Source organism: Dipodomys merriami, unplaced genomic scaffold (genome assembly GCF_024711535.1).
Source record: "Dipodomys merriami isolate MVZ:Mamm:240054 unplaced genomic scaffold, mDipMer1.0.p SCAF_285, whole genome shotgun sequence".
NCBI lineage: Eukaryota > Metazoa > Chordata > Mammalia > Rodentia > Heteromyidae > Dipodomys > Dipodomys merriami.
The window spans coordinates 1,278,580-1,293,181 of NW_027204326.1; the positions used below are offsets into that span (position 1 = coordinate 1,278,580).

Sequence of the window (14,602 nt, forward strand, 5' to 3'; positions counted from 1 at the left end):
TATTGTGGCCCCTGGGTTGCCCCTGTGTTTTCTGGGAACAAAAGCTGAGTATCTGAGGGTCTTCCTCCAGTTCCTCACTGTTTTCCTGTTGTTGGCTCAACACAGCAATACTTCCTTCCCTCGGGCCTACTGAATGTATCCTGATGCCTACTTCTCAGAATCGGTCATGTAACAGGAGTTGAAAAGTATGGCTGTCTTTGGTCCTGCTTGCTCTTCACAGAGTTGAAGGAAATTGTAAAGGTATGGATTTTAGCAAGTGGGAGCACAATCGCCCGCTGGCTACTAGCCACTGCACCCTCAAGAAAAGCTCCGTGGCCGGCTCTGCAGGGACGTCTGCCGGCCACTAACTCGGGAACAGGACTGACACCCAAGTCACACAGAAAGCAGACCCCTGAGGGTCTCCAAACCTGACTGTCCCCAGAGAAGTTGTCAGGCTTATTTCCTGAGCCAGTGCTCCCCAAGGCGGACCAAGTCTGCAGAGGGCCAGGGGGGAAGCCCACCATTCTGACACCCACCCTCCCTCACCAGATCCTACCCACCAACCCCCACACCTGTCTCTGCCCAGCTTGTCTACCCAGGCTCAGCCTTCTGTGCGGGCCCCACACAAGCAGAGCAGAGTCTCCCCACCATGGTCTCCACAAAGGGGCCAGAAGTGAGGGACAGGGCTTTCCAGGATGGAATTCCTTGCTCCCAGAGGAAAGACAAAAGCGAGAATTTTCAGTACTATTGATCTAGCCAACCAGACTGTTCTGACAGCAAGCTACTTCCTGCTGGCCTGGGGTTCCCAGGAGAAAGCCATACAGAATCAGCAAGCAGAGGGACCACGTGGTTATGGGAAGATTGTAAATTCCCTTTGTTAGTGTTCTAACTTTTCCTGGGTTTTGGTTTCATTTGTCAAGACGTACCCTGACCCAAAACCAAGGGTAGTGAATGCCTTGAATAAGTAAAAGTGACAGCCATGTCCCCAATAAGGTTCTGCTCTCTCTCAGTCTCTCTCTCTCTCTCTCTCTCTCTCTCTCTCTCTCTCTCTCTCTCTCTCTCTCTCTGTCTTTCTCTGTGTCTCTGTCTCCCTTCTGTCTTCTCCCTCACTTCCCTTCCATTCTTCCTCTCTCCCTCCCTCCGTGTCTGTGTCTGTGTGCATGTGTCTCTCTCTGCTGTCTCTGTCTCTGTCTCTCTCTGTCTCTGTCTCTTTGTCTCTCTCTCTCTCTTTCTCTCTCTCTCTCTCCCCCCCCCACCCCCTCAGTCTGGAAAAAGCTCTGACTTGAGCTCTCTCCTGAATTGCATCTCTCAACATCTATAAATGTGCACTTCGTTAATCTGGGAAGGATTCTCAGTGCAGAGGTTAATTGTCTTTCCCTGACATGTTTTCACTGAATACATCTGGGTGACAAAATTAATTTTCTTATTAGCTATTTTGGAAAGTAGAGCAAGCCGGGTGTAAGCCTGGCACGGTGACCTGTTCCACCCGGGTCCCCGCTCCTGTGCTCACTGCCTTCTTCCCCAACTGGAGGTAGAACCTCCAGGCCAGAGAGACCTCCTGAGGGGCCCCAGATCTTCAGGGAAGGACCCCAAGGCTCACCCAGCCACCCCCAGCCTCTTCCCTCCCAACGCAGGGCACTGCCTTTCACTGGACACTCCATGTCCTTCCAAGATGACTGGGGCAGAGGCCCCCGAGCAGCTGCAACTCCAAGACCTTCCCAGGGAGAGCCCACCAAGGCAGCCCAAGTTATCCAGAGGTCTGGGGTTTGCTGCCCCCCAGCCAAGGGTCCCGTGTGGGATGGCAGCAAGGCCCTGCACTGAGAAGATGAGAGGAGGACGTCATGAGGACGTCTGGGGAGAGCTGTGAGTGTGGCCACCCTGGGAGAGCCACACCCTGATGCGGACGTCCAGCAGCGAGAGCCAGCAGGGGTGGGCGTCCCAGGGCCATGAGCCGCTGGGCAGTGGAGAAAATGCTTCTGCTCCCAGGGACCGACCAGACCCGAGGTCCACAGCTACACTGTCCTGGCCTGCTTCTCAGTGACATCTCTTCCAGGGTTGTCCTCAACTATACATGAAGTACATCTCATTGACTGCCCAGGACAGAATGGGAACATCTGAATCACAGTGCCCAGAGTCCTGTGGCCATTCCTCATCCCAGGTCCCTCCAGGTGGACAGGTACTCACTGATGGCCTCCTTCCGGCTGGAAACTGCACCTCCATCAGGAACACAGCCTAGACGTCCCTTCCCTCACAGCCCAAAGATCTGAGCGTCCTGGGCACCCTGTGTCTTCTCTGACCTCCATGGTCTAGGAAAAAAGGCAAGTCTCAGAGCTCAGTGGCTCCAGGACCTAACGCTAGCCCTGTTTGACATTTTTATTTTTTTGGTCAGTCATGGGGCTTGAACTCTGGACCTGTGCACTGTCCCTGGTGATGATCCAGTCCTGAAATTCCTATTTCTTCAGGCACATGCGTGTGCGCGCGCGCGCGCACACACACACACACACACACACACACACAGGAGATCACCATGATTGCCAGTCACCATTTTCATGTAGTATCCATTTCTGTAACAGGAAAAAACGAGACCCAGGCACCACGGGAATGAGGACCCAGCAGGCTTCACACATGTGGACCCCTGGGGAGGGGGAGGGGACAGAGGAGGATCTGCTTCTGCTCTCCCAAAGTCAGACAGGTAACACGTGGCCTGCAAGGCGTGAGCCAGACCCAGCCTAGGGACCACACAGCCTCCGGATGAAGGAAAAACACACACTCGGAGAACCAAGAGCTCTCCTGTCCGGAGGCTGCTCAGACGTCAAGACGGTGAAGCTGAGTTCCCAAGAATGAAGAGCAGAATGGAGGGCAGGCAAGAGGGACAGCGCTGTCACAAGTCCAGGGACGGGGGACAAGCCGCTGACACAGCGCCTCACTGTCACACACAGCTGGGGGAGGCGAGGGAAGGGATCCAGAAGGCAGAGCTGTGGCAGGACTGACTCATAGGTTACAAGAGTACCCAGCCAGGGTTGTGAGAGACATGATGGTGTCTCACTTTGAAACCAAGAGCGCTGGCGCTAAAAGACTCCCTGGGGTGACTGTTGCTCTAAGAAGATGGCACAGATGGTCCCTGTCAGCTGAATTCTCAGAAAGCCTTAGGGAGGCAATTCGAAATCACTCTCCAGAACCTTGGACATGGCTGGTGCACCACATCCTGACCAGCAAAGCAGTCTACTCCAGGAGTTGTGGTGGAACCAGAAAAGCTAGATCCTACCCCAGCTAAGAAATGAGGCCCTGAGACAGAAGTAGGCTTCCAGTCCCAGAACATTGATGCTCGTGCCAGAATAGCACCAACCACCCAGGCACCCACCTGAACCAGCACACACACACACACACACACACACACACACACACACACACACATACACACATACACACACACACACACGGAGTGACAGCTGCACAGGTTTTCCTGCCAATGCTGCCACCACATATGGATGTCTGGGTGCTTCTAGGCGCCCCATCGCCCTCTCCTCCCACAGCCAGCGGAGAGTGAATTGTTCTGTAAGAAAAAGGCTTTTTGCAAACATGAAACTAGAAAGAAACCTGCTCTCAGCAGCTCCGGGACCTAACACTAGCCCTGTTTGACTTCCTTTTTTTTTGTCAGTCATGGGGCTTGAACTCTGGGCCTGGGCGCTGTCCCTCAGCTCTTCAAGTCAAGGCGAGTACTCTACCGCTTGAGACACAGCACCACTTCCAGTTTTCTAGTGGTTTATTGGAGCTAAGCGTCTCATGGACTTTCCTGGCTGGACTGGCTTTGAACCGTGATCCTCAGATCTCAACTTCCTAAGTAGCTAGGATGACAGGCTTGAGACTCTGGCGCCTATTTGACATTTTGCCACCAAGATCTTACTCCAATACAGATGCCAGCCTGGCACCGCCCACAGCTTGCATCATTGTTGGCCAGAGGCATCTGTTCCACGAGACTGAAGCACTCCACCATCCGCCTATGGGATGGATGATAGGCAGCTGTCTATTTACATGGAAGCTGAATGCAGGGTGAGTCCTTGCACCACACACCTGGAAGGGCCCTCCAGGGTCTCAGGTCCCCCTCCCAAGATGTATCACGTGCTGGCTCAGCTGAGCATCGCTGTGAGAAGCAGGGCACCCTGCCCCCGGTCACCCTGAGAAAGCCCCTCAATCCATCCCAAGCATCTCAAGCCAGATCCTGTCTTGTATCCTAAGCCTTTTGATTTTTAAAGAAGGAAAACAAAAATGAAGCATATTTCTACAATGTTACTCTTGATCCAAAGGAAATTGCTTTGGGAAAATGATACAATTCTATACCGATAATTCAGATGTTTTCTCAGACAAATGCTAACCGTGACATGTCTTGAAATACTAATCTTACATGCATCTTACACAGAATGTTCAGGGTGATGTGAGTAAAGTATCCTGTGCATGTCACCCACCAGCAGAACTCCTTCAGTGCAGTCATTATTATTAGTGAGTTTAGAGAGAGGCCTTGCTGGGAATGGATTATCTCATTTAAACATGAAAGGTAAAAGGTTACCCTGTGATACACCCATCTGCAGATAAGAATGGACACCCAGAGCGGCTAAGGTCTCATCACACTTGCTGTCTGCCAGCCAGAGAGCCAAGATGAACCCTCAGGTTGCTAAGGCCATTCTGAACACCTCCCTCTCTACTACCATCTCTCCCAAGTCTGTCCCTCAGCTCATTTCAATCCCACCATAGCTGAACTAGTTTGGGTCTCACCTACAACCCCAAAGACTCTATCACAGCTATTTCCCCTGTTCTGATGTCGCTGGACTCTTAGGGGCAGCCAGGCCCATGTCGGACTGGGAAATGTCCTCCTTCGCTTGATCTTTCTGTTCAGGGCTTAAGCGGTCCCTTGTGTCTTGCACAAAACCTGATGATACCCAAGAGGAAAACAGAACAGATAAGAAGGATGAGCTGTGTAGTTCTGCTTCTAAGTATCACTTTCTTTCTTCATAATCTAGGTCCACCAATAGATTAGCAAATGCTAATCATGACATCTAAAGCATAGGCCATGTTGGGAGTTAGGTTCAAGGCAGACTGCTGCCTTTACCTGAGATCCTGGACCCTCCCAGTGGGTGTGGCCTGAGGTCTCATATTAGCATAAGTTCCCACTGATACTGTGCTTGCCTGTTCTGGTCCAGCCGCCTGTGGGTACTGTGCTGGACAGGGAAAGACCCTTGGCCAATGATCGCCCACACTGGGGACAACTCCAAAACTCTGCTTGGCGGCATAACAGTGAGCTTCCTGTTGGGAGGGTCACTGGTAGAGGGGGAAGGGAGGAAGCTCCCTCTTTATGTCTGGCCATGCCAGGAAATAAAATGTAAAATGTGACTACATAGCCAAATCTGAAGCACAGAAAACACCTTGCAATGCCTCAGAGAGAACATGGGGCTCCCCAGGAAAGGCCCCACACTGCCTGCAGTTATATTCTGACTTCCTAACACGTGAAGCCGTTTATTTTGACTTCAATGCAATTTTTAAAAGATCTCTTCTCTCTTTCTCTCTTTTACACACACACCCCAGATATCACTTGCAATGAAAGTGTCCCTCAGCCTATTCTATATCACTCGAGGAGGTCTGAGGGCCAGGCCTGGTCCCCCCCACCCCCAGCCCAGGGTGCTTTCCACAGGGCATGCCCCAGTCCCTGCATCCATCTGCCCACCAGAGCCAGTGAATCAGCAGGCCACCCTTTCCCCATGACCAGAGCTGTCGAAGCTGAACTGGAGAAGCAGTAGCAGCTGGCAGGAAATGGGTAAGAAACTGACCACAGAGAAACTGTAGGCTCCACAGAGCCGGGGCAGATAGCCTTTGGGTCAGGAAGTCACACTGTCAGGCCCCACTGGTACTCCTGACAGATTGGGCCAATACGGTGACCTCATGGTGGGAGACAGACACCAGCACCAGGCAGGCATAGCCACAGAAGGAAGAAGAAAGGTGGAGACAAAGCGTGGAGCCACCAGGCCACACCTTAACCTGTGAGGGCTCCTAGAGTCCTGGGTCATTATAGCCATGCTATAATGACCCAGAAGTGATACTCTAGCCAGGCTGGGAGGGGACCCAGTTAACTATGGCCCATGCATCCTCTAACAAGGGTCCCTAAGGCACAAACTGCCAGGTGTAAGGCAGGGAAGGAGCAGCAGCACACAGCGTGTGGTGATGGTGGCACCGACCCCCAGCCCCCAACTTCCAGACATGCCTGCAGCGTGCGGCCAGCTCAGAGCGCAGCTGCCGCCCAGAGTGCGAAACCCACAGCTGGCCACGTCGCAGGGCTCTACGGCTCCCAGACATGCGAGGAGGTGGGTCCGACTGGCCCCATCTTACAGATGGGCAAAGCTGAGGCTCGGGTCTGAGACGGCACCCATCCCACACACAAGGTCAGCCTGCAGTCTCTGTCTTGGGCCTCTTTTTACACCAAGGAGAAGGGAAGAGGACAGAAGGGAGGGAGGGGGAGGGGGAGCAAAGCGGGAAAACACTAGGGCGCCCCTCAGCATTTAAGAACGTCTCCCAGCCGCCCAGGAGAACACCAGCCCGGCACCACCCCAAGCAGCCCCCTGGGCCAAAAGCCTTCACTCTTTCCATACCCCAAAGCAGCCCCGGGGCTTCTCAGGAGACGGCTGGAACAGAGCACCCTTGTGAGAAGCTGTCATGACAGACAGCTGCAAGGTTTGCCCTTGACCTTGTGACCCGGCTGCTGCCCCTCCAGGGGGGAAGGGCACAGCTGGGATGGTTTGGCTTGGGTACCCCTGAAGCACGGGGTGGGGGTGGGGGGGAGGCTCCCCTTCCCGTCCCAGGCCGCAGAAGCACCTGCCTCACAGGGCATGTGGTCCTCCCAGGGCTGGCGTCCAGGCCATCGCTTGGGTTAGCAAGACGGGGTTCCGCTGGTCTGACTCACCCTCGTTCCTGGAACTGTCTGAAGGCGGGAGAGGATGCTGTGGGTAAACTCCAACTGTATCATCTGGGCTGGGGCCGGTAGCAGATGGTCCTTATAAAAAAAAATAATACTTCCACGCGGGCTTAAAATAGCACAGCACGCACCAGCAGCTGAATGGGGAAATGCAGGCACTGGTGGTTCACGTGGGAGTGGGCACCGCAGGCTGGAGGTGGGGAACTAGAGCCCAGGCACCAGCTGGAGTGAGGCCTGAGAGGCAGAGGCAAAGCCTTGGCACCCAGCCTCCACTTGGCGGGGGGGATACAGCGAACCCCACGATCCTGAAGTCTCAGGACCTTCCCTGTCACCACAGTGAGCCTGGCAGAGTCACTGCCCTGAGACACAGCCGGGAGGGAGGCAGAGGCTGCCACCGCCACCAGCCTCCCACAGGAAGCCGGGAAAGCCTCTTCACCCCCAGCCAGAGGTGGGGTACCACATAGCACCAGCTATTACTTTAGGATCTGGGTTGACCTGCTGGGACCTGGAGAAGGTGAGAGCCCGGCCTGGGGCCGCTGGAATCTGCCCGGACTCTCCGAGCTGCCCCCTCTTGGAGCAGGTCATTGCCTCTCTGTACCTCAGTTTCCCTATCCGTAACATGAAGTGGACACAGCAACCTGGCAATACGAGTGCCCTGTGAAGCGGGGGCACAAGAGCCCACAGCCGTCCCTCCCCACGTGAATCTCTTTGTCCTTCAGCTCCAGGGAGAATCTGAGCTCAGCGCTATCCCTCTGGCAGCCTGCTGTGTGCACCTGCAAGGAAGGACCTAGAAGCTGCTGCACCTGCAGGTAGGAAGGCCCGCCCAGTGAAACACAGATGCACAGGCCCGGTGGGCACACCTGACTCCCTCCTGTAGCCCAGACCCCCGGGGCCGGGGCCACCATGGCCTGTGAGAGCTGGACCTTGCCAACACCGGGCAGAGGTAAGGAAGCTGAAGGGAACCTGGAGGCCTGACGTCACTCATCCGGGACAGCAGGCCCACCTCCAGCGGAGGCTTCCACTGACCTTGCCCTGTGTTCTTTGAACTTCAGCAGTGGGGTGAGCTCCTGGGGAGCAGGCTCTGATTTGTAACCAGTGCCCGTTCCCAGGGTGTGCATGCCAGTTTCATCGCTGAAAGCGGGGTCGGGAAGGGAGCACAGTCCACCGCTGTGAGCACCAAGGTCGTGCAAGGTGAACAGACTGCCCTTCACACAGAGGCCTGCTGCTGGTCAGCTGCTGGTCAGGAGACAGCTTAGCAGGGGCTGGGACTAAACTGGAAGGCAGCAGAGCCCTAGGAGGGTGGGGCAAAGGGTGGGGGTTAAGATACTCCACTCTGTTTACTAGCTGTGTGGTCTCCATTAAGTTACAGGACGACTCTGAGCCTCATGGGTAGAGAGGATGACAGTAGTACCTGGCGTAGCAGTGGAGTTCATCTTTCTTTCTTTTCTTTTCAGCACCTGGGATTGGATCCAGGGCTTTGCACGTGCCAGGCAAGCACTCCCTCACTGGACTTATTTTCCAACTTCCTTGTTTTCACTTTGGTTTGAATCCAGGTTCCACTAGTTCCCGCCCTCCACCCCCCCACCACCCACCCCCCCACCCCCGCCCCAGGCCTGCCTTGAATTTGTAATCCTCCTGCCTCCGTCTTCCCAGTAGTTAGGGTTGTAGGCATTTATTACCATGCTGGACCAAGATGATTCCTCTTGTCACCCAGATTGAACTGAGAGATGACTAGATTAGTGAAACACACTTCCTCCCTCCCCACCTTCTCTCTCTTTCACTCTCTCTCCCACCACCTTCCAGAAACAGCAGAACCAATTATGGGACCAAAACCTCTGAAATCATGAGCCCAAATGAATTTCAAGGGCAAAGAACTTGTCTGCATTTTGTCTGTGCCCTAAGACTTTGTGGGCGAGGGGGAGGGAGGCTGAGTTTAAAGGAATTAGCTTGGCAGAGGATATTTCAAAGCAGGCTACCTTTTCAGCTACGGTATGATTATTGTTGGTTGCTTTTAGCTGAGTTTGCAATGAGCACTGTAAGAGCAGAGCAGAAGGATTTATTTGAAAAACCTGCAGTTTACGTTCAGACAATAGGAAAGATTCGTTGGTTGCTTCCCAGGACTTAGCTAGATTCTGCCCATCCCAAGCTCAAGGATGTAAAGATTTTAACGTATTTTAAAGGCTCTATTTTGAGAAGAGACCTCCAGGGTGCCCTCCTCCCCTAGGCCACTGAGGCAAGTGTTTTCAACACAGCAGCCATGGTTCAAGAAGGCCCAGATACTCCTCGAGCAGGAGCAGACCCTGGTTTCCACCGCATTATGTTGGTTTTGCAGGCATGCAGAATGATGAATTGCAGGGTCCAAGAGGCTTCCACCCAGATTTCAAAGGAAGGCCTGGGAGGCCATTCAGCGTCTGGCAGGATCGGGGTCCCCGCAGGCAGCCTCTGAGAGGGCACCGCAAGAAGCTGCAAGGCTGAACCCGAGATTGCAGCCGAGACCCAAGGGTGTTGGCAAACACACAACCGCTGCTGAAGAAAGCTATAGGCAGGAGCAGAGCCAGCCCGAGAGGACCGCCAAGCGGGCAGCAGCTGAGAAGGCCACCAGAGCAAGCTCCTACTGCAACGCCATGTGCCCCAGTTGCTGAACACGGCTCTGTGGGGTTGAATGTCTGTTCTGGAGGATGGCTAAGCGTGGTTGCCAACTTGATTGGACTAGAGGTGCCCAGGAGATCAGTAAAGCCCCTCTAGGAGCCAGCGAGGCTCCACTAAGGTGGTTAGATCACCTTGGGAGGAGCACCGCCTAGGCTGGGGGCCAAGATAGAATAAAAGAGAATGAGGAGACGCCAGCATGCCCTCTCTCTCTGCGCCCTGGCCTGCTCCAGTCTGGCATGCCCTCCCTACCAGGATAGACTGAAATCTCGATGGCTAGGAGCCAAAAGAAATCATTCCTCATTTCTGGTGGTTTATATCAGGGGTTCTGTCGCCACAACCAAAAACTAAGTAAGTTAACTGACACAGTAATCATTTCATGGCAGCAATGAATGCCTTTGTTGTGTATAAGAATGTGAACACAGCTAGCGGAGTGTTGGAAACGCTCCCTCCCAGACGTGATTTCCCTAAGACTCCTCCAACTACTTCATCTTCCTCCTCTTCATCTCCCTCCTCTCACACACCTCGTCACAGGGCAGCTGACGGGCCCCATTCCCTCTCCACCCATCCGTCAAGCTGGCTCCTACCAAGCCACCAAGCCACCAAGGACCCAGAGAGATTCCATCCCCAGGCCAGTCCACACCGCGCCTGGCACCCCAGCAGCCTCGGGCTCGGCTCCAACTTTCACTTCCAGGTCTGAGTCCCCGGGTCTGTGACAGCTGGGTCCCCTGCCTCTCCTTCCGCCTCTCTCTCCTCTATGTGTCTGTTAGGGGACTATCACCCTTTATCCAGCTAGCAACTGTACCGTAGCTTCTCTTGCCAGACTCCCTGGGTCAGTGAGGCCACGGCCTCCAGGGCCATGGCCACCAAACTTTCCCGCCCTGTGCCTCTAGCCCCAGGCGCCTACTGTCTGCCCAGCACCTCCAGCTCACCTTCTCCTAACCTGAGCCCATGGGGCCTCCCACGGTGTCCTGTCTCCACGCCTGTAAGTTCCAGAGTGGCCCCATCCTCCCATTACTATTGTGTCCTTCCTCCCGCCTCCCCAGAACCTGCCCCATCCCACGTCTCCCACCCGTGCCCGGCCAATCCATGCCTCTGGTCCTGTGCCCCTCCTCCAAGCGAAGCCCCATCTCAGAGGCCCCGAGTACGGCCTACACCCCTTCTCTGCACCTCCACCTGCACCTGTCTGCCCTCCCCATCCCTCCAGAAGACCCTTCCAGTTCTCAGATGCCCCACGCCTCTTAGGGCACTCCTCTACTCCCATTTCATGTTCAGCCCTCACATACGCCATCGCCATCCCGAAAGTTCCATTCATCCTCTCCCCTCCCCTGACCCATGGCAGGTCTTGTGTGGTTGCCCCAAGCTGCTGGGACCTGCCTTCACAGCAGGTGATGTCATTTATAACAAGTCACTTATTTGTGTGGCCAATTAATCAGCCTCTAGCCCTCTCACCAGACCTGTGATTCTGAACGTCGCAGTTGACTGACACGTAGCCCTGGAGTCTGTAACCTCTGACATGTAACCCATTTGAGTCATGCAACCCTGCCGTGAGCCGCCCTCCTTGAACGGCAAGGTCCCCCTCCCCGCCTCAAACGCCAGACACTCCCAGACATTGTGGCATGCACGTGAGGCCCTCAGTCCCTGCCACGTGCTCTCCCCGGGAGTCTGGACACCTCCGCAGATGCCTGCTGCCTTGGATGCTGGGAGCTACGGACACAGGACCTCCGTTCAGGTTTACTCAATCTTCAGTATCCTGTAGAGTTCTGGCATGTAGTAGATGCTCAGGAAATTATGCTGGATGGATGGATGTGCTGAACAAGCTGCCCCACCACCATGGGAAGGGCTACAGGGACCTTGTCGTTGGACTCCGGAAGCCATCTTGAACTCTCAAGATGGGGCATCTGTCCATAACTCAGTCAGATAAGACCCAAAGCCAGCAGCACTGTGGCCTCACTTTCCTCCGGAATCTTAGGGCACAGGGCATGACCGGGGGAGGAGCAGCGGCTGGCGCCTCTCTCGTGGTCAGCATCTCTGCTCTGTCCACTTGCTGCCAGCCTGCCCGTGAGCCACGCCCGGTGAGAAGCAAGCCCAGCCGGCACCGCACGTCTGGCTCAGGGCTCCCGAATTCCAGCCTCAAAACCTTTGCTCTTGCCAGGTGCCGGCGGCTCCCGCCTGTCGTCCTAGCTACTCAGGAGGCTGAGATCTGAGGATTGAAGTGTGAAGCCAGCCTAAGCAGGAAAGTCCTTGAGACTCTTATCCCCAGTGAACCACCAAAAAGCCAGAAGCAGAGCTGTCGCTCAAGGGGTAAAGTACTAGCGTTGAGCAAAATAAGGCCAGGAACAGTGCCCAGGCCCTGAGTTCAAACCCCAGGATCGGCACCAAACAACAACAACAACACAAAAACCACACTTCCTCCGGTTTTCAGCTCTCTCTGCCTGGCACACTGCTGTGCCTTTTTCCATATCCGCTGCTGCTGGTGGAGACCGAGTTCTCGGCCACGTGGCCCTCTCCTTGGGAAGCCCACATGGACGCAGCCTTCCTCCAGCAAAAGCCACTGGGGGGGGGGGGGCAGAGGTCAGCCATCGTGTGGTCTGTCACAGAAGCCACGTCTCATTGTTTCCCGTGGTCCTCCACAGGCCCACCACAGCCAGGGGAGGGCAGGACAGGAAGACAAGGGGCCACTGTTCAGGGGCCGCTGACCACTCCAGCCTCAGGAAGAGACAGAAGCCCACAGATGCTAGGCAGACACCCAGCTTCTTTACCTGGAGTCTCTAGAGGCCCAAGGATCCCACTGTGTTCTTAAGAACACAGTAAGAAGTAACCTTGGTCACAGTGACCTTGAAGAAGGCTGAACTTGCCTTCCAGCCTGTGCCAGTTCCCACAGACTGAGTGCTGAGGACGATGCACAGGCCTGAGAGGACCCCGCGTAGGTGACCTGCGCTGGCTTCAGGCTGGCAGCCTGGCCCCGTCCCCCGCCCCTCCACCCCCTCTCCAGAGCACTGGGTCCATCCCCCACTCCCCAGCAGATCCATCTTTCCTTTCCCTCTTGTCACTCATAATGAAGACCTGCCCAGGGGTTTCCACCCTGAGGTCCCGGCCGAGGCCTCACAGGCTCCTTCTGGGAGCCTGGGTCCAGACATTCAAGTCACTGCTCAGACCCCGTCCCTGGTGCCCGTCCCCCAAGCCCAGCACCCAGACTGGTGTCCGGTACTCCAGACTGTCTTCCTGTGGCCCACACTGTCCCTTCACTCCACATGCCCTCTGCCTCCCTGTGTTCCACCTGTCCTGCTTTTCCCTTCTCCTGCCCTCGCCTGGATCTGGTGACCTTCAAGGTCACGCTCGGGCCCTGCATATTCTGTAAACTCCCCTAGACTCCTCCGGCGCTCCACTGCTGGACGTGGTGAGGGACAGCTGTTCTCTCCAAGGTCATTTAAATCCCAGACCTCCTGTGCCAGCAGACAGCCCGGGAGAAGCGATCTGAGCACCCTCCTGTGCACGCCTGTCCTCATGAGCTAGGTACTGGTCTGGGTCATCCAGAACTTAGCCTTCCAGGCCCCCCCTCCCATGGAAAGATTCCCATCATCCTTCCCTCTGGACACCTGCTTCTATGCGGTCCGCGCCTGGCCACGCAGCCTTCTGCAGGCCCTGAAACTCCTTCTCCCCAGCCTCTCCTCCCTCACCCCTCACAGCAACACACACACAGCCTTGCGCCGGTGATCTGCAGCTGTCAACTCTGCACGGTGGGTGCAGAGAACAATAACGCAGCCATGGTGTGCAACGGAGTACTCCTCTCCACACCTGGAGGGGCAGCGGCGAGAAATCAAACACCCAAGTACAAGGGCGCAGCTTGAGCAGACCCGCTGCGGGGCTCTGTCGGCCTGCTCAGCACCACCTGCCATCCGTGTCAGCCTGGAGCACAAGTCCCTCTGGAGAGCATCCTGTTTCCCCGTGGCTTTAGGTGGTACCCATGCTAGTCACCATGGAGCTTCCGAGTTAGCTACTGGGTGAGTTTCTTTACACACACCTTTCAGAAATAGGTTCTGCTGCTCACACGGCAGGTGGCTTTAAAATAGTGTGCCATCCCAGACTCTTAAAATGACAGACTTTTACTTCTCAAAATGAGAGAAGCCAGGTGCCAGTGGCTCACACTTGTAATCCTAGTGACTCAGGAGGCTGAGCTCTGAGGATGGTGATTCAAAGCCAGCTCAGGCAGGAAAATCTGTGAAACTCTGATCTCCGATTCACTACCAAAATGCCAGAAATGGAGCTGTGGCTCAAAGTGGTAGGGCACTGGCCTTGAGCAAAATAAGCTCAAGGACAGTACCCAGGCTCTGAGTTCAAGTCCCAGGACTAGCAGAACACACACATATATGTGTAGATATATAGACATATATCTATGAAGAAAGAAGGAACAAAAAGGAAGTAAACTCTGACATCAATAAGAAAATATGGGGAGGAGTAACACATAACTGAAGTTAAGTTTCATGCAAACTTCATGGTATCTACAAAGAAAAAAATAGCCAAGAAAAAGATAAGTGGGAAACAATTGCCGAGGATATCACCTCAAATAAACAAATGAATCAGATCACAAGGTGAACAGCCTCTCCTTCCCTCTTAGTGCCACCGGGATTCTGAAGGGGACAGAAGATACATCCAGGGGAGGGGCTTCAATGGGACTTCCAGAGGCCCTCTACCACCCGGGTGCATCTCCCTGTCTGCCAGCTGGAATCTGGGGCCAGATGATCAAGAGTGGCGCTGCCCTGGGGCCTCACTCAGAGAGGCGGTGTTCTTGGTGGTGCAGCAGGAATTCAGCAGACATAGCTCAGATAGGCGGGTGACAACAGGACTAATGCAGGAAAAGGAAGTCCACAGGACAGCCCAAAGCTTGGAGGGGCCCCGTCTAAAACCATCAGGACTCCCATCCAGCCTGATGCACAGCCAGGCCGGCCGGGGCTGGCAGGGACACCCAGGTACCTTCTTCAGGATAAAAATCTCACCCATGTTAACACAAGTCCTCTC

The 14,602-nt window shown here is 55.0% G+C and overlaps 1 long non-coding RNA gene across 5 annotated transcripts in view; it reads right to left on the reverse strand.

Moving 5' to 3' along the window:
- The window catches only part of LOC138838613 (uncharacterized), a 194,353-nt gene that overhangs the window by 164,805 nt on the left and 14,946 nt on the right, over window positions 1–14,602 (reverse strand). Inside the window, exon 1 of one of the 5 annotated variants that reach the window (XR_011375688.1) lies at window positions 2,164–2,251. The exons of the other annotated variants lie outside the window; for them this stretch is intronic. This is a non-coding gene — a long non-coding RNA (uncharacterized lncRNA). Of the gene's footprint in view, window positions 1–2,163; window positions 2,252–14,602 lie in introns of those variants that run through there. 5 annotated transcript variants of the gene reach the window in all.